Genomic DNA, 23,808 nt, shown 5'->3' on the forward strand with positions numbered 1-23,808 from the left:
GCAAGGGGGTGGGGGTAAAAATAAAGGGGGTAATAGAAAGTATCTGTAAAACATAAATATGGAGTCTGAGGACATGGAATTAATTAATCCCAGTAATTAAAGTGCCATTGAACTGGTACTTTGGGATCCAAATTTTATGAAATTTAGCAGTATAGGCTAATTATGTTATTTCATATTTTATGAAATATGTGCTAGCTGTGAATTTGACAAAATATGTGTTAGGTAGGTGTTTTATATAATATGTGTAAGCTGTATATGTTATCTTATTTTATTTACTATGTGCTAGCAGTGTGCATTCTTTTATTAGTGGGTTTTTTTTCAGTTTCATAGCCTCATCATCATCATTTATTTATATAGCGCCACTGATTCCGCAGCGCTGTACAGAGAACTCATTCACATCATTCCCTGCCCCATTGGAGCTTACAGTCTAAATTCCTTAACATACACACACAGACAGAGAGACTAAGGTCTATTTTTTGATAGCAGTCAATTAACCTACTAGTATGTTTTTGGAGTGTGGGAGGAAACCAGAGCACTCAGAGGAAACCCACGCAAACACGGGGAGAACATACAAACTCCACACAGATAAGGCCATGGTTGGGATTTGAACTCATGACCCCAGTGCTGTGAGGCAGAAGTGCTAACCACTTAGCCACTGTGCAGCCTCCTTCAAATACTTGTTTTAGCCAGCGGAGGATTGTCATGCCCTGTGCACTGGTGCACTTAGAAGCTGTTTATTCCCTGGGCTATAGTATACAGAGGTATTGGGCTGAATATGTCTGTCACAGGGTGGTGTGATCCCTCAGACCTCCATCTTCCAGGCTGACGTTTTTTTTTCAAAATCTGCCTCTATTTCTGGCATTGGGTTTGTCTGTTTATATCTGCTTAATTGCACGTGATAATAAATATGGTATATTTTTATTTTAGTGCTGGTGGAGAACATCTATTTTGTCTGGACACATTGCGTCTCTTCTCCCATGGAAGTGGTACATATCAAATGGGTACTGCACCAAGCTCCCAAGAAACAACAAATATAGCATCTTCACAGTGAGTGAGAGGATGTTATTTTTTAACTGTGTTCATTTACAAAATGTATCTGCCTAATCTGCCATTCAAGAATAGTGCAAAGAGCAAAGAAAAGGAATCTGGAGAGGCATTTTTACAGTCTAAATAGAAAGAACCACAGTCATTTTCCGGTTAAAAGCGAACTCCGAAAGTAGAAGGTTAAAGAATTGAAATCCGAACCTACTGCCCAACAGTTAAAATTTACAACTCTAAATGAAATGCTGCTATAATTACGTAATACCTGGTAATCCGCAAGCTTGCAAAGCACAATTTTTTTTTCAACATGTAGAAATGGTAATAGATGCATTTTAAGAGGCAGCAAAATATTATTTCAGGATTTTAAGAACAAATCTGATATTGCTCTCAGGGAAGTACATATTTCAGGCAGTCAAGGACTTTAATTATAAATGACAGTTAGTTGCAGATTTATAAACCTGTTTTCGCAACATTGATGGAGCACCTGCGTAACTGGCTGGGCCAATGGTTTCATTGCTCTGCAATAGTGATGATACATTTCCCTACTTTTTGAATTGTTTTTGCCTAATTCATCAACAGGCTTTGCGTGGTAAAATGCTGAATATTAATCATTTGACAGAAATTGGGCTTATAGAATGTTCAGTTAAATTCATGTCATAAGTTTCCACAACATATTTTCTGGTTGCAACTGAAAGACAAGAAGTGGAACACTAAGATATTTTGCTGCACGCTGATGTCCGAGGGCTAAACATAGGTAACTATTAACAAAGATTTAGGGATCTATTACCTGACATTAATGAGTTTCAGGTCACCAGAGATATGGTATATAAGCAGTTGGAAGACAAAGGTGTAGATTTATCAAACCTTCTAAAAATAAAAAAGTGAAGGTGTTGCCCATAGCAACTAATTGCATTCTAGTTATCATCATTGCTATTTATATAGTGCCACTAATTCCTCAGTGCTGTACAGAGAACTCACTCACATCAGTCCCTGCCCTGTTGGAGCTTACAGTCTAAATTCTCTAACACACACACACACACAGACAGAGAGAGGCTAGGATCCATTTGATAGCAGCCAATTAACCTACCAGTATGTTTTTGGAGTGTGGGAGGAAACCAGAGCACCCAGAGGAAACCCACGCAAACATGGGGAGAACATACAAACTCCAAACAGATAAGGCCATGGTCGGGAATCAAACTCATGACCCTAGTGCTGTAAAGCAGAAGTGGTAACCACTAAACCACCGTGCTGTATCATTTCCTAGAATGTACTAGATAAATGATAGTTAGAATATGATTGGTTGCTTTGGGTAGTACCTCCACTTTTTCTTTTTAGAAAGTTTGATAAATCTACCTCAAAGTGTAGATGCTAGATTTAGACTTTGTAATTGACTTCAAGGTTCTATTGAATAAATTAATTATACAGTTACCAGGAGAATCCAAATTTTTTTTCAAATGATTAGCTCTGAATTCTATTAAATAGAAACTGAAATAGCTGTTTTTTGTGTCTACATCAGTACGAACTGCGTGACTTAAAATATCTGATGTCTGAGCTCAGTCATCAGTAGAAAGTCTATGCACAGCTTGACATCGGTAGATATATGAAATTGATGCAAAACATAATATCAGGCTACAACAGGCATTTCCATGAATTATAATATTTAATAATTATTTATTTAATTATATAGCGTCTTTTTCCCAATAGGCCTCAAAGCACTTTACATTTTTGCAGAAGGTGAGGCAGCCATCTCATGCAAGCTCAGCTGCTGTTGTATGGAGTCATACACATGAATCCCTGCCCCATTGGTTGTAGATCACTGTACAGCTAGTTAACAAAAAGTTGATCAATGTCATTAAGTTGGCCACCCTTTGTGCATAGTGTCTCTTGGCCAATATTTCTGAATAATTTTTTTTTTTCAGGTGGAAAAATCCCCTTTAACATACTGGACCTAGTTTAATGTTTGTAGTAAGTCGATATGTGGTCTGTAATAATATGCACTTTTTGTTCAGCGTACCAAAATGCGTCAGTTTTTAGAATTGAATGTATCTTACATTGACATGTACCACGCTCCTTAGATATGCTTCTGATTTTGTTTTAAACATATCATTACAATATGCCTTTTAGGATGCATAGTCTATAAGCCAAAAATAAATTCCTTTTACTACATACTTTCCAACTTGACCCATGATCATTTGATTGTTCTGCTCCAGTTTTTCATTTATTTCCCAATTTAATTAACCTATATTTAATTATTGAATTAAGTAATTCAAAGTAAAGTTGTTTTACTAAATGATTTATGCTTGTGAAATGGGTCAGTTCGGAAAGTATAATATTTTCAGTTTAACTTCCATTTTACTAAAGATTAATACACTACTGCATTAGAAGAATTTTTTAAGTTTTGGTTAAACTACAAGATAATTTTATAATAGTGGCATTATTTTTTTGTCATTTGAAACCATGCCGAATATTGCCAATTTACATGCAATTTGGAGTTTGGGTCACTATTCTGGAGATTCCCTCTCGGACAATGCTGCAAAATTAAAAGACTATAAGCTCTATTATAAAGACGTGTGCTGCCACACAGAATGGCCTAGTGCTAAAAGAGTGTAGGTGCTGTGTTATTAAATGGAGGCCAAACTTTATATGCATTTTCTTTTACAAAAACTCTAATAGAGGATATTGCATACTTGGCAGCTCTCCTGGAATGTCCGGGAGAATCCCGAAATTCGGGTAGGTCTCCTGGGAGAGCAGGCAAATATCCCGCATATGGCAACATGCTCCCCAAAATGACGCGATTCTCGGTGAATCGCGTTATTTTGGCCCCGCCCCCTGCGTAAAAACGGCATTTTGTCGTGGGGCGGAGCCAAAAGACGCAAATTACAGCGCCCCACCCCTCCCGCCCTCCAACCATGCTCCCCTGCCTGGATTCTACCGGAATTAGCTTGCCAAAGGTTGGAAAGTATGGGATATTGCAACGCCTGCCTATATGTCTGATGAATCCTCTGCATCCAGGACATCATTTAAGCCCTTACATTAGTTTTTGGATTTATGTTGGATGTTAAAATAGAATGATAAAGAAAGGATATGAGGCCTTTTGATGAGTGGTTGCAAAAAGAAAAAGGTTAGTGACTTTGCAGACATTTTGGCATCAGAAGAAGAAAAAAATGTTTAATTTGTAAGTACTGGTGAAAAGCTAGAGAGGGAAAATTATCGATCTTTTGATGATATGCAAATGTAGGAAATATCCCCACCTTGGTTAGGTCATTAAGAACTACAATTCCTAGTGGGAATGTATTAGTAATGAAATCTGAGCTAAAACCCAGATTATGCCAGAGTGGTATAAAGGGAGATGGGGTGAAGGCTAGGGAATAGAGTCTATTATGGTGTGACCAGCGGCAGCGGCAGCGCCGAAAAGGGCGTGACCACATTGTGTTGTGGGTGTGGCCAACATGAGGCATTGATACATACATTATAATAAAACATTACATTTATCACGCCCTCCCAGCCATCACGCCATCCCCCCCAGGCACATTATGACACCCCAGCCCACTGTACTTATCTATGCTTCTGGTGCTGCTGACATCCATCAGGGTGGGAACTTCCTGTAGAGTGAGCAGGGAAGCTCTTTGTCTCAGGGTACATGTATCAATCCTGATTAGCGCTGGCAGGCCAGAGGTGCGGAGTCTAACGTACTCCCCGGTGTTCACCAAGAACCGCCGTAAGGCGGGATGGGCTTAGCTGCCGAGAACCCACAGGTCACGGCCTTCACTGGTACACAGATATCAGGCAAAGAGTAGTCAACAGGGCCGGACTGGGATTAAACATTAGCCCTGGCATTTAAAGTACACAGGCCCACCTCAGTTCCAGCAGGAAAGAAACTAAGTGCCGCCGCGCAGCGGCAGCGCCGAAAAGGGCGTGGCCACATTGTGTTGTGGGTGTGGCCAACATGAGGCATTGATACATACATTATAATAAAACATTACATTTATCACGCCCTCCCAGCCATCACGCCATCCCCCCCAGGCACATTATGACACCCCAGCCCACTGTACTTATCTATGCTTCTGGTGCTGCTGACATCCATCAGGGTGGGAACTTCCTGTAGAGTGAGCAGGGAAGCTCTTTGTCTCACAAAATTACCAAATCTTGTAATACTTAGAGCTCCTCGGCTTGCTCTGCAGTATGTGTACTGTCCGGGAACTGGGAGCAGCTATCAGCTCCCTTCCCCTAACCACAGGTGGATTCAGGCTCAGGGGACCCAGGGTATTTAAGACAGCAGGGCCCCTATTATTTAACATGGTTATTATTTAAGACAAATAAACTGGCACTACTGTTAGAAGCACACAGCTCTGCCTTCACAAGTAGTACGCTGTGAAGCGGGGCATACCTCCCAACTTTCCTTGCAGTCGGACCAAAGCCTGACTAAGTGACACAGTCACCTAAATTCAGGACTGCCCCACCAGATTCAGGACAGTTGGCAGACTGTCCTGCTCTCTCCTACCTGTCTTGGTCACTTTCACCACTTGTAGCAGCTGGTTTCTTTAGCTGAGTTCCTTCTTGTCTTGATCCTGAAATATTGGATGCCCTATTTTGAAAAAAAGGGTACATGAGATTTAGAAAATACAACCAGCCCCAGTGTTAAAACAATAGCACTCACATTTTATAATTAGGCCTCCCTCCAGTCCCTACAATAATAATATTCACATTTAATAAGTAGACCTATTTCCCTCCAACCAGCCCCAACATTAAATTAACAGTATACCCATTTACTCAAATCATATTTCCCTCCCTCCAAACAGTCCCAGCAATAAATTAAATAGCATTAAAGTTTAATAAATATAGCCATTTTCCACAACCATCCCCGGTAATAAATAATATCATATTCACATTTAATAAATAGCCCTCCTCCCCAAAATCAGCCCCATATTCAATTGATAGCCCTACACTAACCAGGCATTAAATTAGTTCCTTCACCTCACCTTAAATAATTAGCCCCCACCTACACTCCACCAATAAATAGCCTACCTCCTACTATATTAGGATCCTCCCTTCCCTCACATATTATATTAAAATACTGCACGCACGCACACTATATTAAAACACTGCGTGCGTGCACGCACAAGCACACTATATTTAAAATACTGTGGACACACACATACACTATATGAACATAGCCAAACACAAACGTGCACACTATATGAACATGGGGCCACACACACACGCACAGTATATGAACATGGGGCCACACACACGCACTATACCAACATGGGGCCACACACACACACACACACACATTTTAGCAACATGGGGCCACACACACACACTATAGCAACATTGAGCCACACACACTACAGCAACATGGGGCCTCACACACACTATAGCAACATGTACACACATACACACACACAGTGACACACACTTACCTTCTTACATACGATCCAGCCATCCACATGCCTGCCCAAGCAGCACCATCTCCCTGTGCGCTGCTCAGCGAACACAGAGTTAGTGACAAGCCGCCTATGCAAGTAATCACATGGGACGGCACCTGTCACGTGGTGCCGTCCGATGTGATTACTTGCATAGGCGGCACGTCACTGAGTCTCTGTCTGCCGAGCAGCGAGCAGGGAGGTGCTGCTGCTCGGGCAGGCATGCGGTTCGGCCCATCTAGCCATCGGCCCTTCTGGCATTTGCCAGAAGTGCCAGATGGCCAGTCCGGCCCTGGTAGTCCGATACGCTTGGAACTAATACACAAATATCAGGCAGAGAGTAGTCAGACACGCCGGGAACTGGTACAGGGATTTCAGGAGGAGAAGGACACTGGGAGGTTCCACAGACTTGCTCAGACAGTCGATACTGGTACACGGTTCAGGCAATGAAGTACACTAAGATGTTTCACAGACTTGGTCAGACAGGCGATACTGGCACACGGTTCAGGCAATGAAGTACACTAGAATGTTCCACAGACTTGGTCAGACAGGCAATAATGGTATACAGGGAGATCCAAAGTTAAGGTTACAACTGAGAACAACAGGGAGTCAGAGGCACAGCAAACTAGTTGCACTGACACTATATAAAGTGCAAGTGTCAGTGCAGGTTTAATAGGAGGAGGTTTGAACCTAGCGTCCCAGAGACCTGATCATGTGATCGTATCAAAGAGCCGATCATGTGATCGCATCAGAGAGCCAATCACAACACTGCAAGACCACCGCTGGAGCTAGTGACAGGTGAGTGTCCAATCAGCGCGATCTGAGCCCCGCTACCCGGAAGTGCCACGAGCGGCATAGAGAAGCCAGCGTGGGAACATGGAAGGTAAGTTCATTACATAGATTGATTAATTACTGGGTGGAAAGGAGCTTCTGGAGGCCAATGGAATCGTAGCAGGTGTATGATGATGATGATAGTTGATGACAATGAAAAGAGCAGAGATTTGAAGGGCTGATGTAGAGTTGGACTTAGCTGCTGACTGGTCTAGGACTGGTTGTCACTATTGGAGGGTGATCCTACTCTGCGAATTTGCCTGCTATAGTGCGATAAGCCCTGGCTGACATAGACTAGTGCTGATAATGGCATTATTATCATGCTTTTGGTCCCCTGAATTTGCCTAGGCTAACAGCACTAGCACTAGTTTAATTGTTTTTTTTCCTCCAATTTTAAACAGGTCTATCAGGATGAGATATCATATTGATGGTGATGATGATGACTATAGTCTTTACAGAATGATACGCTTAATATTGTTCTGTGTAGCCTTAAATTCACGATGAAGGGACACAGGATCTGTCTTTATTACATCTGCAACTTTAGTATATTTAATTGTTTGGTTACATTGTGCCTAGAAATAGATTATGCCTCCTTCAATGACACACAAAAAGCAATTTTTTTGCAGTGAGGAAAGTACAGTCAGGTCTTCAAAAAATAGGTCTTCAAAAACCGTGAATGTACCACTAATCGTGCCTACTTCACCTCTGGAATCTGATTTAAATAATCAATAAAACAAAATCTTATTTTTGCTTATGGGTGCATAATTAGGTGCGTTATTGCCCTAGTGTGCACTCAGTATGAAACACCCTGATCCGCCCAGCTAGTGTCATTAAAAATTGCAAGATTATTGCACTCCCGAAACTGCTGTAATTTTAACATTCCATGTGTGTTGCATAAACTTGATGATGGAGAGCCTGATTCATTAAGGTAAGTTAAGCAGAAGTAAGTAAGTAAGGCAAAACCAGGTTGCATTGGAGTGGGAGGTAAATTTAAAATGTGATGGCAGATTTATATATGGGGTAGGGCATGTCCTAGATCAACTTTTAATTTCAGAGTACAAATAAGCTACCAAGTATTTGTGCTACATGAAAAAACAATAGTATTTTCCTTATGTGCAAAATAATAAACTAATTGCATTGCAACATGGTTTTGTCCAGTAAACTTGAGTAAGAAAACCTACTCAACATTTTGCTTAACTTTCGTTAATGAATCAGGCCGGAGTTCCTAAAGATAGACTTCCATGATCTGTAGTACTCTAGATGGTCATCAAATTTTGTGAGATCTGTCCTGGCCAGCATAATTATAGCATACCAAATATTTGTCGAAGTCAGTCATGTTTGATGTATCAGCTTAAAAAGTTAAGATTTGACCTACAGCGCTTAAAAATGTGTACAGGCGCTTATCCGGAGCAACACCAACCAAAGAAAAGGATCCCTGAAATCATGGTGGATTTGCTATAAGTCTTAAAAAAGATTATATCAAGTTTGTGGAACAGTAGATGGGAAAGGGGTGGAGGGGGATTTATTATGTCCTCCACAAATCCTTCTCTAATGACTTTGAAAGAGAGTTTTTAGGTGTATACACATGTGCTTACTGAAGTATATCTGTTTGCTTGTATGTTGGGGCAATGTAGTCTGATACATGTTAGGGCAGCGGAGACAGTTATGTATGGGGGGATTTTTGCTGGTGTGTATATAGGCAACAAAGTGTGCTATATGATGGGTCTCCACATTTAAATGAAGAGGTACTGGACTCTGATATATGTTAAGTTGCTGGAAGTTGATTTATTGTGGATGATCTCCCTGATGGTATAATATGGTAGGCATTGCTAGGATTATAGTTAAGTTATGTTGCTGGTTTATTCTACCAGAAGTGAATACTACTATTTCCCTTTCATCCAATCTGGGGGACACTGCTACCATGGGGTTGTATGAGGGGAGCATGGAGTTGGCACCTAACTAGTTAACTTGTTAATTGTAACTTGCTGGCAGACCCCTCCCCTCTGCAACCATTTGTAGCTCCTCAGTGTAGTTTAAGTGCCCAAGGAGTTGGGCTTACTGCTATCTTTTTGCTAATATTATTATTTTATTTTATTCTATTTGATTTTATTCTTTTATTCAGCACATACATATGCTGGATCAGTAGTGGAAAATATTACATTCCTGGGTCCTAGCCTCCATGGGAGGCACACAGGACGCGCCATACTGAAACTGCTATTGCAGTTACAAGCAGTGACAGCGGTTTTCTAATAGATCATTTGCAGTCAGAACCGTGCTAGATGTCCGGCGCTGCCATTAGGCAGAGAGTGCCGGGCACTGCAAATGTGGGCGGCCAATCCAATTCGGATCATACCATTCTCCCCCAGATGTGGAGAGGGGACTGGGGATCACGATTAGGGCCACAGTGGAGATATTGTACAAAGAGGCTGATGCAGGCCGACTATATAAGCACCACAGATACAGCTGTAGAAGGAAAAAACCAAGGTGGAAAAACCCAAATAGGGGTTCCCCTCCCCCATTTTCTATGATGCAATGGTGTATTCCTGAAGCGGGAATTACAGACATGGCTACAGGCTCCTTTCCTCTATGTTGCTGACGGTCACCAAGAGCTAAGTACTTCATGTATAGTTTTTTGGGAAAAAGATATCTTTTTTACAAATGATATATGTACAGTCACTATTATACTAATAGTTATGCACTATATGAGATGCTCTGTTTTTAAAGTGTCATATTGTTTTACATAATTTATATACACTGTGGGTCCTACTTAGAGTTAACTTGGAAAAGAAGCAGGTCCCACATATTTCTATCCATTCAGATTGAGATACTGTTTAGGCAGAAACCTAAGGAAAACAGATATCCTCTACGTTAACCCATTCTGCACCTGTTATGACTGTGTTGCCTGCTAAGGTATTTAAAACACGAGGAACTAGTCGGACAGCAGTTACCTGGTTACAGGAATAATGGCTGCAAAAGAAGCGCCTGGGTAAAAGGATTTACTGATTTTAATGTAAATATTAATCTCCCTAATTGGACTAAAGACCCGGGGCCGGCCGTGCAGACTGGGGGGCTTACCCATGGTGAGTACGAACAGGGTAGCATGCCACCCCAGATGTCTTTATATGTGTACACATATGTGTATATGTATATATCTATATGACTGTGAGCACCTGAGCGGACTCTGTCAGTAGCGACATGCGTTCAACCAGTTGCCAGCCCGGCGGAGATATAAGCTAGTACAGCTGCCCTTTTCCATTACTGTTCCAAGGTGGACAAGTACCAACCCAAAATTAGATACGGGCCTGGGCCTGCTTGGACACATAGCAGTAGGGATCCTCCCAGGAGAACCTGATCGTTCCATGGATAGGGGAGGCTTTGAGCCAGTTGACCTGGTTCTTGGTCTAACCCATACTGTATCCATGAATGTAAGTGTCCAGGGCCCACTTAGGCCCGCACTTGAAAACTGTCATCGACAAAGGGTCCTCGGTCTCCTCAATCAGAGGAGGTATGGAGGATTCTGCCTCTTCTCACAGGGGGGTTGAGAAGAAACCTTCAGGTACTTAGGCATTGTGGATCTGGTTGTGGCAGGCCACCAGCTTGGGACCTTACCTAATTATAAATATAATTGATTGGAAAATTGCAAAAGCAAAAGGCTCATAACACTATGACCCTTATCCTCTGCCGCGTTGAAGTGTTGTACCGCGGAATCCAGTGCCTACTGCAGACATGTCTAAGGCCCCACATATCCTCATCCAGGCCCTGATCCATTGCAGGGTAATTAGAGCAATGGAGGCTTGGGCAGACCAGCATGCAGCGCAGTTACCAGGCACTGCTCCTTAGGGTTTACCATTGTGGGAGTTTTGGGGATACGCAATACGCAACCTCATTTCTTTGTCTGTAAATGGTTGAGGGACACGGGATCATCTGATTTAGGTCCTCCTATGGGACACTGAATTGAGCAAATGGGCCATCCCTGGGGCAGCTAATCCTCTTTCTCATAGGAGGCACCCAGAGTTTTTTTCATTCTCCGGGGTCCCATGGGACAAGGGAGAGGAGTTCTACTACATCCTCCTTCAGCATCCCTAGCCATCTAGGCTATTCATTCCCATGCTCTCGTTACAAGCCCTCATTCGGTATCTCTTCTCGACCCTTAGGTTAAGATCTACTGTGGTGTCCATTCTTCCGTTGATATCCGATACGTCCCGGGGGTCTGGAATTCGTCCGCACTGGACGACATTCTCAAAGCAGGTTCAACCTACATTCTATAACAGAATCCTACCTGCACATCAGGGTATGTGGCAACAGGAGTGATCGTTCTATCTCCCTCCAGTCTAGTGGGTTCCAAATGATCTTCTGGAACTTGTTCTGGATACCAAGGCCATAGACTTTGGCCAGAGGCTCGGGTGTGTTCTGGCAGGGCAGGCTGAGTTTTGACTGTTATTGTCCTCTAATGCTTCCAGACATGAGGTTTCTTAGAAAATGGCCTCCTACTTTGTGATACTCCTTTACGGAGGGTTACAATATTACTCATTTTGGAGGATCTCGTTAGCAAAGGATCGACTTCCACTCTCAACCAGGTAGTCCAGATGCTACAATTTCCACACTTATTTAAAAATGAGGCCCTTTCTAAATGAGTGCCCAAGACGGGACCATCTCACAACAGACAAGGACTTGGCCATGGGCACATGGTACATGGTGACTCTGATGCCAGCCTATGGGACAGGAGAGCAATGGTCCTTCGCTACAGGGTGCTTGATATCCAACTTCAGGTACCTGATCATTGAGAGTGTTCTACAGATATAAGTTGGACCATAAGGTCATGTTACTGCAACAACAGGGGGCTCGGCCATACTTCAAGGGTTCCAGTCTTTTTTCAGTCTGACAATGCCAGGGTCATGGCATATGTCAACGGACAGGGTGGGATCAGGAATGCCAGAGGGGGTTCAATTACAGCCTAGGTCCATTGGGGGTACTTCTGAGCAGCAGTCCTGCCGTGAAAGGGATCATCTCCATGCAGATCTTCAGAGGTTGTGTTGGCAGTTGATTTACCTGATATACATCTCAAGACATCTTGCCACGATCACCAGGACCCGGATTCTGTTCAGGACAAGGGTTCCTACAGTTGAGGTGGCCATCATGACCATGGGGTGGAAGTACAAAATGTGCTGGTTAAGAAGAGTCTCATCAAGAATAATGGCCACATTTTGGTAGACCAGGAAGCCTGTGGCTACCGCAGTAACACAGGTTTTGAAGTGCTTTCGTGGGGTGTGTGAGCGTTAGTTCACGACACAAGTACTTTTTCCAGTTCCTCACTTTCCACAGATGACGGCAGAAGAGTCTCCGGCTCAGTTCCTGATGGTTATGGTGTCTGCTTGTCTTCTCTGTTTAAAACAGAGGCTGTGACTGTGCAAGAGTTGAGGACCTCTCTCTAAGGGTTCTGTACACGCCTCCACGATCCCTTCCACGGCACTTGGGGGAAGCCTAACGCACTAGGTTCTTATTCCTTACCATATTCATTGAAGCCTCAGGTTCAGCTGAAGTGCAGTTACCACGTGGAAGTGGAGTTCCTTGACCTGGACCTTGGTGTGCAAGGTATTAGGCCGGGGTCACCTAATACCTGCAATACCTGCAAGTCACCTCTCTGGGAATTGTAAGGCAACCTTAGGGTGAGAGTGTGACACTACAGTTGAGGTGGCCATCATGACCATGGGGTGGAAGTACAAAATGTGCTGGTTAAGAAGAGTCTCATCAAGAATAATGGCCACATTTTGGTAGACCAGGAAGCCTGTGGCTACCGCAGTAACACAGGTTTTGCAGTGCTTTCGTGGGGTGTGTGAGCGTTAGTTCACGACACAAGTACTTTTTCCAGTTCCTCACTTTCCACAGATGACGGCAGAAGAGTCTCCGGCTCAGTTCCTGATGGTTATGGTGTCTGCTTGTCTTCTCTGTTTAAAACAGAGGCTGTGACTGTGCAAGAGTTGAGGACCTCTCTCTAAGGGTTCTGTACACGCCTCCACGATCCCTTCCACGGCACTTGGGGGAAGCCTAACGCACTAGGTTCTTATTCCTTACCATATTCATTGAAGCCTCAGGTTCAGCTGAAGTGCAGTTACCACGTGGAAGTGGAGTTCCTTGACCTGGACCTTGGTGTGCAAGGTATTAGGCCGGGGTCACCTAATACCTGCAATACCTGCAAGTCACCTCTCTGGGAATTGTAAGGCAACCTTAGGGTGAGAGTGTGACACTACAGTTGAGGTGGCCATCATGACCATGGGGTGGAAGTACAAAATGTGCTGGTTAAGAAGAGTCTCATCAAGAATAATGGCCACATTTTGGTAGACCAGGAAGCCTGTGGCTACCGCAGTAACACAGGTTTTGCAGTGCTTTCGTGGGGTGTGTGAGCGTTAGTTCACGACACAAGTACTTTTTCCAGTTCCTCACTTTCCACAGATGACGGCAGAAGAGTCTCCGGCTCAGTTCCTGATGGTTATGGTGTCTGCTTGTCTTCTCTGTTTAAAACAGAGGCTGTGACTGTGCAAGAGTTGAGGACCTCTCTCTAAGGGTTCTGTACACGCCTCCACTATCCCTTCCATGGCACTTGGGGGAAGCTTAACGCACTAGGTTCTTATTCCTTACCATATTCATTGAAGCCTCAGGTTCAGCTGAAGTGCAGTTACCACGTGGAAGTGGAGTTCCTTGACCTGGACCTTGGTGTGCAAGGTATTAGGCCGGGGTCACCTAATACCTGCAATACCTGCAAGTCACCTCTCTGGGAATTGTAAGGCAACCTTAGGGTGAGAGTGTGACAGTGACACCCAGATACCTTTAAATCTGATACTTCTAAAGCCTCCACTACAGTCTTCAAGCTGGTTTGGCATTATGGCAGGGGGAGCCCAGGTTTCCCTGCTATAGTTCCACTGTCCCAAGCTACCAAAGCCTAATGTTGGTAATAGTAAATTTGGGTGGACCCCATGCTTTTCCCTCCCCACCGATTTTGATAGTACCAAACTAAGCTGTCAGCACTAGGGTTGGTTAAGCTCTTTGGAGGGGCACGCAGTTTTTATTTTACATTTATTGCAAGTTTTTTTTATATCTATTTATGTCAACATTTGGAATGTCGACATTACAGCCCTGTAGACATTCTGACACTGTGTAGACATTTTATATGTCAACATTTTGAATATGTATATATGTAGACATTTTGTTGGTCAACATTATAACAGTGTAGCCATTATCACTGTCTACATTATGGTGCAGACATTTTGAATGATGACATTATGAATGTAGACATTTCATACCAAACCCCTTTTTTAAACACCGCTGTATATACCATTCAAGTCACTGAAGCACAGTCGTGCCACTGACCACTACAATTTTATACTCATCCCTTTCTGTTTGATTGACTCAACAATTTATTTTTCTAGTCCACTATCAGAATGATCTTTGATTTCCATAAATAATGTAAATACTTTGCAGATCTGCATTTCAGATGGCTTGCCACTATCATTAATAATTTTAATGTAGCATAAAACTTCACTCAATTGCTCAGTTTTACTAACAACTTGTGTTGTGTCCATGGTTATTGAAAAGAAAGTATCAGGCGCCATCCCTGTGCTCCTTCATCCGCACAGGGATGGATGCCCTCTCTGCAGGAAGTCCAGCCGCCCCGCGGCCCCTACTGCGCGTGCGCTATTCTGACAGCCGGCGGTGGATGCTGACGTCACCGTCGCGTTTCCAATTCCCCTGCCTCCAATTTAAGGAAGACTCTGGCACTATTAGGGTGCCAGAGTATTAGGTCTCCTAGCTCGAGCCGTTTATGTGCTAAATTTATATTCAGTCTGACTTCCTGGTTCTGAACTCGGCTATTCCTGATGTTTCTCTTGGATTCTTCCTTTGGCTCGTCAATCTCGCTCCGGTACTTGATGTCTGCCTGCCTGTCTATTCTTTTGGAACCTTCTTGTGTACTGCGCTGACCGCACCGCTTGACCTCGGCGCTCCTGACCATCCGATTGTATTTACTTATCTGACTGATTACCCCCACCCCCCGGATTACCGCGACCTGCATGTCTCCTGCAGCTAAATCCAAACTCCCTTGGGGGGGTCCCTGGTGAAAACCAGAGATGCGTTAGACACTGCGCCTCCAGATAGGGTAGCGCCAAAACCAGCAGATAGTTCCTGAAAGCTGACAGAAAGGAATATTTCGTAACTCAGCATTAATTTTACTAAGTACTTGTGTCGCAAGTAAGGAAACCAATTAATTTTGTTTTACGGGGCTAAATAGTTTACAGACCCATTTGGGAGCTGCAGTAACTCTTTCAGAACATGGTCATATTTTTAAAGATGTGCTATCACGGTATCAGGATTTGAACCCAGGGCTTCTGCCTCTGTGGACTGCTGCTCTACTGACTGAGCTATTCTTGTGCTGGACAATTCCTTGCCTTTATTCGGTGTTCTAGATCAGTTCCAGTGATCTCCTGATCTTTCAGCATGCCTTAGCTCCACCCCCTGACTTCCTATAAAAGCCTGGCCAGTTCCTGTCTCCAGTGCCTGATTATTGTGCTCTGTGCCTGTGATCTAGCTCCTGCTCCTGTTGCTGTTCCTCTTCCTGTCTACCAGCATCTACTACACGTGTACCGAACTCGGCTTGCCCTCCACTTCGCTTCTGCCTCAACCTTTGGACCTCTACGCCTCTCTGTGTACCGAACCTGGCTTGTTTGACCTTTCTTCCATCTCATCTCCTGTTAGCCAGCCTTCCTCCCTGCCACTGGGCTCCTATCCAGTCTCCGGACCGTGACACATGGAGAGAAAATTCCCCTTGTTGTGCTCTGTAAGTTTTTCACTGGTTCCATGGAAAGCGAGGTTGCACATGGCTAACATTAGTAAAACATTTATTGATTGCGCTAATCCTTTACGCCAATGCTTTACGTAATGCTTCATCTCTTACACAATGCTTCTGCCACTGTCCACCAACAACACAAAAATTTGCATGCCACTGTTATTTTTCATGGGATTGAATACATTCTATATGATGTTTCCAGTCTCGCACTCCAGTGCTCCATATATTTTGGGATCCAACTTCTTCTCTTTGAGGAAATAACCAACAAGATTGATAAAAAACACAATCCAGCTCCAATGAGTAGCACAGCTAATTTCTAAAACAATATTAATTGCTTGAAAAGGATCGTCCATTTTGTTTTCCATTCCTCAGAAACGGACTGCATGTTGGTGTGAGCCAGATGCCATGATAATACATTTAAACTCTGAGTCCATGACAGTGTTTGGATAATTGTTTGTTGCACTTTGAAGAGATGTGTTCTCAATAACTCCAGCAGGAGCAGATACAGAAGGTGAAACCTATAAAACGAAAACCACCAAAACTAGTAATGTCAAGTGACAAAGTGACTTGATATAATTTTTCTTTTCTTTGGGAACTTACATGGTGATCCCTTGAATCGGAGTCAACGTTACCAGCACTTGTATTATTTCCTACCAGTGCAGCGGATGCCAAGGACTGTTTAATTTATGATATTTTAATAGTTGTGCCATGAGTGCCATCCTTTAATATATATAGATGTGGTTCTGGAAAGAAAAGTTTGTCAAGTATTTGTGTGCTACATGCAAAAGTAGCCAGTATTTCTCCTGCTTGGAAAACAAATAAATGCCCCCCTTACATTGGAGCATGGTTTGTCCAGCTGCAAATTTGCTCCATTTTTTTACTTTAAAAATGCAATAAATGTAAATTATTTAACTGCGTCCCATCTTGTTAAATTTTCTGTGCTGCAACTACTACATATGATATATGTTATGAATGAACTGCAAGAGTATTACCACTATCAGGCAATCATGATTTGGATACTTAGATATCAACAATGTGAAAGGTTTGTAAAGTTATTGTAATGTTAGTATATTGTCGACACAGCGTAACAATAATAACTGGATATTTTTACAATATAAACGCAACAATAAATTTGTAATATCCACAGCCACTGAACAAGGGTATCCAAACCTGTGAAACCAGAAATATCCAAACCCAGAAAATGGTAGTAGATAAATTCTTGAAAAAGTAGCAGACTCGATAACTTTCAAACATAAATAACATATGTAGTTGAATTTTGCCTACTTGCATAAAGAGTGGTTTAGAATTTGAAAGTTCTGTCTATTGGTGGCTCCTTTTGGTCATGGGGCCTGGGGCACTGCCTCTGCTGCCCCAGCCTAGATATGACCCCGATAGTAGAGACTGTAGATGGCTGATGTAAGCTACCCATTCAGACAAATATAGAATGTAGCCAGTTAATGAACAATGTGATTAAAATACCTGCACCAAATACTGCACATCATCATCCCCACTTAAACGATTTTACTATTTTCCCCCACCATTAGATGCTGCTGCAAAGATTGTACTTCAACTTAGCATAAACATGCTAAGGGTACACTAGCAGTACAACAGACCTCACAATGCACCAAATGTGCAAATACTTGGCCTGTGAAGGATGAAAGTAGGTGATGTTTGCATTGACAAAATGTCTCGACAATATCAATGACTTAAGCACAAGTGTACTTGAACCATGTCCCAATCACTTCTTTGTGAGAGACCTAGCAGCAGAATGCATCAAAGCTATGCAAACCAGACCTACAAAAGCTTCCTGCATTTGAGAAGGATGACAATGGTTTCGGTAATATATTGTTCCAGAAAATAGATGAAAATAAACCATACTTACCAAGACTGGAGGGCGGGAGGGGGCGGGACGAGGCCAATTGCGTCATTTTGGCCCCGCCCCCGTGAAACCGTAATTTGCGTTGTGGGGGGCGGGACCAAAATAACGCTATTGGCCTCGTCCCGCCCCCTCCCGCCCTCCAAAATGGCGTGATTCACCGAGAATCGTGTCAAATGACGCGATTCTCGGTGAGATTGGGATGCGGGAGAAATGCCAGCTTGCCCGGCAGCCCGACCCGAATTTCGGGAGTCTCCCGGACTTTCCGGGAGAGTTGGCATGTATGAAATAAACCAAACCCTTTTGCGACTTGCCTAACAAATAGTTAACTTGGAAAGGACACCAGATGAAAATCATATTTGACAACAGTTAAGTATAACCTTTTTACTAACTGGGGGTGCTAATCTACTTCAGGAATGAACACATTGTCATAAAAAAACAGTGACAGTGTAAAGAAGGCATTTGGCTCAGAAACTCAATCAAAGGATCTAAAGAATTGAAATGGGCATGTTATTAGGTTTGTGGTTGTGTACACAACACTAGCTAAGATTGATACAGGCAGAGAGCAGTGGTGCAGAGTCTAACTTACTCACTGGTATTTACCAGAGCAGCACAAAGCTGGATGGGTTGAGCTGCATATTGTAACCAGTTTGTAGTACACCGAACTGACCCTTAGCATGGTTAGCAGAACACTACAAGCAAGTAGCTCAGAAGGCAGAATAGTCAGACAAACAGAGGTCAGCAGGATGCAGTTAACCAAACAGAATCAGCAAGCTGAGGAATAGTGAGGAAAAAGCCAAAGGTCAAAAGCAATCTGTCAGCGCAGTAGAAAGTCAGGATCTAGGTATCACAAAGTGAGGAACAAACCGAGTCAATAATCAGGAATCAAGCAGTAAACAGGATAAGATGCTGAGGAATTCAGAACAGCAAAGCTGATACTCTGGCCAGGAACGATAGGAAGAGCAGGTTTACATACCGTTTGGGAGTTCAACTCCAAAACTCTGTGATGTCACTAATAACCTGAATGCAACTCAGTAACTTGCATCAGCTGTGCTTGTCGTGCTGTGCAGTGAGAGTTGAATACTGAGTCCTCCATCTAAATACAGGATTCCTGACACATGTTGACAATCCACCTGTTCAACACAACCTAAAAATAAATTGGGATAAAAAAATACATACACAACCCAGGTGTTAATTAAAGAGAAACCATACACCGAACGTGGCAGTATTACAGTAAACAGCCTGTATGATCCACTTGGGTTGGTGATTCCAGTTACTATGCAAGGGAAGCATTACTCAAGGAGCTTGCTGCAGACTGGGATACACTACTATCCTTAAAAAGGCAACAGTTCCAGTTACTGTTACGCTGACGGTCTGTTCACAAACCCACAGAACTGGTAGGCGGAGGTCTTCACCTTTAGCAGCCACCTTTCCCATAGAGCATTATACGCTCACTGGTACTCAGATGCCCCCAGGACTTAACTCCAGAAGTAGTGTAAGTTTGTAATACAAAACTGTAGCGGCAGGCCAGGAGGCAGCGGATGGTCAGACAAAAGCAGAGGTCAGAGGTCACTAGCAAGCAGAATAATCAGGTAACACGCCAAAGGTCGGGGTCACTAGCAATACAGCGGGTCCAAGGTACAGGCAAACAAATCAGGGTCACAGGCAAGCAGACAAGGTCCAAGGTACAGGCAGGGGTCATACACAGAAGTTCAATCCAGAAGGTATACACCAAACAGCACAAGAGCAGGTTAGCAGACAGGGAACTGGAAGCTATAACCAGCCGTGAGGCTCAGACCTCACTGCCTTCAATAGTACTAAGAACCAATCAGGACAGAGGAGAACAGGGCTAACAATTAGCCTCAGGAGGCTGCTAATTAATACTAGCTAGAACTGGCATAGGTAATAACATAAACCAGGAAGCATGTATAAAAATATAAATGAACCAGTTTAATTCATATGAGAGCTCCCCCTGGAGTTGGAAGATGTCCCTACACCCTCCTACATCTATGCCACAAGGATAATCCCAAAGAAAAAACACAGAGCATAGAAACTAGAGCACGCGCCTGGTTGCTAGATCACACCAGCACGCGGCGTAACGCTGCAACTCGTGACAGTTACTAGTTCCACACTGTAATGCTTCTATCTCATTGTAGCCAAACACAGACAGTGGAAACATATGATCGTATGCTTACTTGTACTCAACATTAAGGCCCACACTTCCTACAAGGCGCTATTAAAGCAGCAGAGTCCTGGGTCATTAGTGGCAATAGATACACTGCAACTGTGATGCACAGACATGTCAATATCTGTAAGCTACAATGTCAACATCAGCAAGAAAAGATGGCAGATCTGCAAGAAAAACCTCTTAGCATGAAACTCCCTTTAACATATAAAGTATTAGATGTCTTTGGACAGTGGAAGGACATTAAACAAAAGGTTGGTAAGCAAACAACAAACAGGGCTGTGCTCGTCACCAATATGAGCATTTGTGCCATTCCTATTGAAGTCAATTAGTAAAAATGCTCTATTGATGTAGTCTTTTCTGTATTCTGTTGAATTAGTATAAATGCTTTATTGAGGTTGATCTCTATCAGAGTACCTACAAAACAACTATCTTCTGATTGCGGAACAAACTTTGTTGAAACAACCTGACAAAATGCCAGCATGGGGAGGTATCTGCATAATGGTTGAACATGGCTGTTCAAAGTTATTCAACTACCCTCACTCTTCACATAAATGTGGACCCTGAAACCCAGACTGTCACAGTGCAGACTGGACAGATAGCAACCCTATCTATGCGCTCCATGTACGTTGTCCAGTATAATATGCCCCTGGGAGCTTTAAAGATATATCATACTTGCAAACTCTCCCGGTATGTCCGGAAGACTTCTACATTTAGCATGAGTCTCACGGATTCCCAGGAGAGTGTGGCAATCTCCCGGATCTGCCCACTTCCTAGTGAAGTGGGCAGATTTAGGTCCAAAATGCCGCGATTCACCGGAAAAATGACGCAATTTTTGGAGCCCCGCCCCCTGCACCTCCACCTTACCCGGCAGGCTCTTGGACCATACTTGCCAGTTGGCAAGTATGAGCTATATATTAAATGTTTGTTCGCATGTGGAACTTGCAGGTCCATTGAGAGTTAATTTAGACCCCAGCATGGCAGTTTCTTGGTGTCCTGGTATGGCAGTTTACTGTGCAACTTCAGTTGTTGCATGCGTAGCCTTGTAAGGTGTTATTACCCACATCAATTGGATTTCGCTATGCTCAACAGGGCATAATCATTGTTACATGTTGTGCCTAATGTGTAAATACTGTACATGGCTGCAACACACACCTGCCATGGGGACAAACCTTACTCACTAGGGACCATTAATATTTTTTTCCCCATATAAAATATGTATATAAAGCAATATGGCAAAAATAAATACTGGGATCCCCACAAGAGTACAGAAGTAGAAATATATAAAAGGAAACTTAAATAGGCATTGTCATGGGCAGACTAGATGGATCATTCAGTTATTTTCCATAATATAATTATATATTTCTAAAACAAATGAAGGTGTTCTTAAATCTAGTACTATATTATGTTATCGGCTATCATGATATGTTGTACATTACTATATTTTACAGAGACAAAAGGCTTGTATGGATAAAGACTAAATTATCATCACATCCATTAAAATGTAGATTGGAAACGTGCCACTGAGTGTGTGTATGTGTCATATATATTTGTTCCTGTGACCTCTATGAGCTGATGGAAAATAATGGTGAACAGTAAGACCACTGGATGGCAGTATAGCACCATACAAATATATACATTCCTATGCTACAGTATCTGCTAACGCTATTTAGCAAAATATAAAGATAGTTACCTGAGCACTCTATGGGACACATTTATCATGTATCGGGGAAAGTGAGAAATACTTATCAATCCTTATCGCATGGATAAGGATTGATGTATTTCTCAAATTTATGAAAAATGGATCACAGAAACAGCAGTTCCGAAAAACTGCTGTTTCTGTGTTAAAAAAAACCATACTCACCACTGCCTCTTCGGTCGCACTGTCTCTGGATCTCCTCCTCTTCGGTGTACTTGCTCTTCTTCATGCAACTGCGCATGTGCCGTCCGGAGAGCTTGAGGCTGTGACAGGGAGGGATCGCAAGATCACTCCCTGCCCATGCGCTGTCCAGCTCTGCTCTCCGGAGCAGTGCTGGACATAACGAAGAACCAGGGCCGGATTAAGGGAAGGGAGGCCTCCGGGCTAAGAGTCCTGTGTGGGCCCCCCATGAGCCCCCCCGTGAGCTTACCTCCTTCCGTTGTTCCACTCCCTGTAATTCTTCCGTGCTTCCGCTTTGCACTGTAATCTCCTTACTGCGGAGATCTCGTGAGAGTGAGACTATGACTCATAGTCTCACTCTCACGAGATCTCCTCAGTAAGGAGATTACTGTGCACCGCGTAAGTACTACAGTGACAGCAGGCAGCTAACAGCATAACATTTGCTAGTAGCTGCCTGCCATTCTCCTTGAACAGGTGACAGTCGGGGGCGGGGACGCCCCTGACCCGATGAATGCCGGAAGGCCCCTGAGATGCCCTAGGCCCCTGGGCTGTAGCCCCTTTATCCCTATTGTTAATCCGGCTCTGCGAAGAACACAAGTTTTAGCAGCATTTCGGATGTTGTACATTAACACAACAAGTTCCCGAAAAAAAAAAAATTTCGGGACTTGCTAAATTGCAGCCAGAGCAGTCACCATACTGTTGTATGGTGACTGCTCGCAAAAACGATCAGAAGTGAAAAGCAGCAGATATCAATGATATCTGCTGCGATGCACCGTTAATAAATTTGAGTTGGACACATCGTGGGCTAAATAACATGGTAAGTGCACGATAGTGCACTACCGTTATTTCTTAAATATACCCCTATAACTGTTAAAAAAATGTCACATTGTTATAAACATATTGTGGATTCATTTCTCATGTCAACAACTGCACAGCAAATGTGTCATTGCTACTTATCCAAATGACTCAATATAATTTGCAACTACAAAGCATAATAATATGTGTTTAAACTATTTGTTCATTAAAAGCTATATCACTAAATTTCATATATCTAGAAACTTCAAAATGTTAGCATTACACAAAAAAACAGTTTATGGTAACCTTAGTTATATTATACCCATCTAAGATTTCATGTCGTATTTGAAAAGGTGCACAGATTGGGAACATAAAACTTATAGACCTATTGTGTGTAGGCTATAAACAAAGCTATCAGTTGGCATGCTGTGTTATAAGTAGAGTTGCCATTTAGCTGCCTAAAATGTTAAATGATTGTTTCTTGGATAGTAGCCGTTTTGTTAAAGAATTTTGCTAACAGTTTAAGAGTGCCTAGGTCAGACTGGGCAACTTGTTGCTCTTCAGGAAACTACAAGCCCCAGCATGCTTTGCCAGCCGATAACCAGCTGATAGCTGGTAGGGTATGCTGGAACTTGTAGTTGTCCAGTCCTGGCCTATCAATATGTTATTATATTTAATCGGCTGGCACCCACTCGGAAAGTGAAGACTGAATAAATATTGGTGGAGCATCTAATATTCCTGCATCAACACTACAGATAGGTGCCAGGCTTTCTATTCTATATTTTTATAATTTAGCGTCATACTTTACTAGTGTAGGATAAAACAATCTCTGACACCAAGTGACAGAATGCTCCCACACTTTAAGTTTAATGTCGCACAGGGCAAACAACGTGGGCCCCATTTAGAGTTAGGAATAAATTCAGATAGATGGTGCAATTT

The 23,808-nt window shown here is 42.9% G+C and overlaps 1 protein-coding gene across 1 annotated transcript in view; it reads left to right on the forward strand.

The window, feature by feature from the left end:
- LOC142138682 (large ribosomal subunit protein eL31-like) overlaps positions 1-23,808 on the forward strand; it is a 43,776-nt gene that overhangs the window by 15,074 nt on the left and 4,894 nt on the right. The window contains exon 2 of the mRNA XM_075195529.1: positions 928-1,047. The gene's annotated coding sequence lies outside the window, so the exon portion shown is untranslated. The remainder of the gene's footprint in view (positions 1-927; positions 1,048-23,808) is intronic.

Source organism: Mixophyes fleayi, chromosome 2, assembly GCF_038048845.1.
Source record: "Mixophyes fleayi isolate aMixFle1 chromosome 2, aMixFle1.hap1, whole genome shotgun sequence".
Taxonomy (NCBI): domain Eukaryota; kingdom Metazoa; phylum Chordata; class Amphibia; order Anura; family Limnodynastidae; genus Mixophyes; species Mixophyes fleayi.